Source organism: Larimichthys crocea, chromosome X, assembly GCF_000972845.2.
Source record: "Larimichthys crocea isolate SSNF chromosome X, L_crocea_2.0, whole genome shotgun sequence".
Classification (NCBI taxonomy): domain Eukaryota; kingdom Metazoa; phylum Chordata; class Actinopteri; family Sciaenidae; genus Larimichthys; species Larimichthys crocea.
Window position 1 is genome coordinate 20,123,403 of NC_040020.1, and position 3,802 is coordinate 20,127,204.

General features: G+C 40.1%; 1 long non-coding RNA gene across 1 annotated transcript; it reads left to right on the top strand.

The window, feature by feature from the left end:
• The first annotated feature begins 1,244 nt into the window (after positions 1–1,244).
• LOC113746709 (uncharacterized) lies at positions 1,245–3,553 on the top strand. The gene is made up of 3 exons (XR_003463064.1): positions 1,245–1,408; positions 1,971–2,117; positions 2,339–3,553. It is a non-coding gene; the product is annotated as an uncharacterized LOC113746709 (long non-coding RNA).
• The last annotated feature ends 249 nt before the right edge of the window (positions 3,554–3,802 follow it).

Here is a 3,802-nt window from a genome sequence, read left to right on the forward strand (position 1 = left end):
GTCGGTGTGTCGGCTTTACAAGTAGCCACAGCGCAGAGTGTGATAGGCTGAGACACCTGTCATTCAGATTAACAGACTAGCAAAAATACCACTCAAAGTAAAAGTGGTGAAATTAACATATTAAAAGCATTATTTGTAGTAAAAACTGAGGCTGCAGAACTCTACTTGATGATGACGTGTCCACACACTAACAGAAAAACAGTTGCCTTTTTATGTATACATTTGTATCAAGAAGCTTTGTGCAAAGCTGAGAAAATGTTGTAGATTTACAACAAAATATACAATAGGATTTATATTGAAAATGTACCTATAAATGCCTGAATTTAGCCTAGACACTGTAACTAAATCACTTTGTCTACGTTAACTGACTTTATAGTACAGATGAATTAAGAAAACTGGGTGCATGTGCTGAAGAAACTTTTGAGGCTTTCTCAGTTTTCCATGTTTTTTTGTCCCATAGTAGAGTTCTTTCTCCTGGTTCCCACACACATGAATTAAATAATTTACTAACACGAAACTTTTAAATTTGATTTGGTCCTAATAATTTAAATTGTGATAATGACAATAATTTGTATATGAACCCAAAAAAAAAAAAGGTTTGGGGGTTGTAATTCTGGCTGTGGCCACTACTCCAAAATCACAGCCCAGCACCGATCCTGGGGGCTTGCTTTATAGTCCTGTATAAATCACTTCCTTTGAGGTCAAAGGCCACATATTCTTTCCTCCTCACACCTTTCCTGCTGTCTCTCTAAAACAGCGCCTTTGGAAACATCCAAGCTGCTCCTCCTGTGTCTGGGATGTGCTTTTAACATACCAGATAAAGCTTGTTTTACTGTGTGTGCGTGTGTGTGTGTGTGTGTTTTGTGTGTGTGATTGAAGCAACCTGCAGGTGGAGGAACATCCAGTAACCTACAGTATCTCCAGCCTTCAAAAAACCCTTTATGTTCCACCGCCAGATGTGGAGAGAAGCAGTAAGAAATTGTGGCAAAGAGCCAGAAGGAATTGTGTCAGAAAGCAGATTTAGCAGGTCATTGTGTGTTTTCACTCTCTTTCCCTTTCTGTCTGTCTCGCAATAATTTTACTATTGTGGAAATATTCAGAACCATCAGTGAACTTGCATGTGAGGAGGACTGTGAGAGGAGGTTCATTACTAGCCAAGTCACGTAGTGGCCAGAGATTCTCTCCAAGAGATCAATGTCATATTTTACATTTATATTTTCTCTTTTGCCACAGTTAAAACTTAACACCTGATCTTCTGATGGCCTGTGATAAAATATTCTGTGACCTTGCAAACAGCCTCAGAGAAAAAGAGGCTCTCTGACTGAACTCGCCCTCTAGGGGTGGAGAGCTGGAACGACAGCAGCTGTCACCACAGAAGAAGAAGACGAAGAAGAAGAAAAAGAAGAAGGTGAGCATATTCACAACATTCAAGATCTCAGATTTTTTTTTCCACCCTCATGCTTTTAGTTTGAGATTTCGACAAAGTCATCTCAGATCTCATCTTATCTTCCAGGCAACACATCTCGCAGATAAAAAGCAACATTTATACAGCAGAAGGGCAAAGATGTGTGCACAAACTCCACCGCCAAGTTTAGTCAAAGATGTGATGGAGATATCCTGCCTCACAAGGGCTACACATTAAGTCCAAATGAAGGCGTTAGTTCAGCCTCAGTGCTGCTGTCTATCAGCCGTTCACTGTTCAAAGCTTGTAATTTTAAAGGTATGAAACGCTTCCTCCAAAGCTTTTCTGCCTCAAGGATGAAGCTCTCAGGAAGAGGGTTCCCTCAGGGATCTTCTATATCTGTTATCACACATACCACAACACACACACACATGTTCAAACACATACTTATATTGATGCACACACACATAGACACTCACTTATCTTTGTATGGAACATCTGCTAAACTATACTCTTCACCCTTCCACCTGAGCATGAGTAATTGTCCTTCTATTGATCCCCCATTAAGGCTCCACAAGTTTCCCCAGAACAGATGTCAGGCGAGCATCACACAGATTGATGTTTTTAATAAAAATGCAATAAGGAGAAAGAAGAAGAAGAGGAGGAGGAGGAGGAGGAAGAAAGGACGCTCTTCTCATGGAGGAGAAACCTGGAGGTAGGTGTGTTAGTGCGTGTGTGTTTGTGTCTTACTTGGCAGCCCTTTTCACAAGTTTCGCCTCTACTGATGTGGTTGGCAAGAAACTTTTTTTAAAAGCACATTTGAAGAATCTCAGATGTTACAAGACGCAACACCCACATGTGTTTGTGTGTGTGCGTGCGTGCCAGTGAGTGAGCTCAGATTGACTTGACTCTTTCACTTCAATCGCATCTTTGTAGGTCTGCTTGTGGATCCTATAAGCAAAGCACAGAGGGGAGAGGTTGCATAGCAGAGCTTCAATGGTTTCTTTGGCTGAGCCATAAGGGATCTATAGCACCAGCAACCTGACTGGCAGGCAGATGGGTAAGGATGAAATGCTAAAATATCAGATAAGAATCTGTCAAAATTCAAAAATGCGCTGGTCAATAATCTATGTTCTACCCAAGCACCTGAACAAGCACTCTGAGTTTGAGAGACAGACAGACAGAGAAAGAACAAAGAGAGAGATCAACCTAGTGCAAGAAAGTGAGGGAGGAGATACTGCTACAATAGAAAAACAGACAGACAGAGATAGACAGAATCATGTTTTGAAAGCTACAGTAAGCAAAAGGACACTCATTACTCTCTAAAAGGTTATAAATCTGAGATAGGAGAAGGAGACACAAACAACGTGGTGAGGCTCAAAACTCTCCAAACCTATCTCGAGCTCAGCTCCTCTCTCCTCCTCCACTGCTGATGTATTTACCCGCTTGACAAATACATGTGTCGGCTCATCGATGAATTGAAAAAGATGTGCGTATGAATAATAAATCTATGGCAGCTGTACATTTTTAATTGATTCTTCCCAAGTACAAACAGCATGGAGATTGTGAGGCTTCACATGCTCCCTCCGGGAGCCGGTTTGATTTTCTTTTATCCACTAATGTATTTATTACTATTGAAGCTGGAATGAAACAGGGAGGGAAAAGGGATGTGATGAATATTTGACAAGGAGAGTTTGTGACGTGCAATATGTCTGTGAGGTTTCATCCTGCCGAGCTTGTTTCACTCGTTCTTTCAGGAGCTGTTCTGTGACCTCTGCCTGGTTAAAAAATTTGATTTGCATTTATAATTTATGACGACTGGTCACCTGAGATGCTCAAAAATCCTTTAAATTAAAGTCGTGAAGGTTGGATAAATAATTAAGTTTTATGATGTGACAGTGCTATGGTTATTGTTTGGTTAGGTTTAGGTACACAAACAACTTGGTTAGATTTAAAGACGATAGTGGTTTGGATTAAAATTAGTTTAAGGATATGAAAGGCCATTGTTAAAATAATAAAAGCTGCATGTAAGGTTATGAAATAACTGTGGTCATGTTTTAAAGTTGACTATCAGTTGACCCATTGGGACAACACAGGCTTTAATCACCTGACTTTCTCTGTGTTCCTGTCATAAAACTGATTTGAACTAGAGTGGACTTTCACTGTCGCTTGTATGTGTCTTGTTTTGGGGCACTGACATGTTATGTTGTTTACATATCATCAAACAGAATTCCTGGATGGATGAAAGACTTACAACTACTAAAAAAAAGTTTACTGAACATTTTATCCATTTTAGGACCTCAGCTCTATGCTGACGAACTTTTATCAGTGTAAGATGTACTGTATGTCATGTTTACTTTGGCTTAACTGTGATTTGAGCTTGCTAACATGCTAACATGC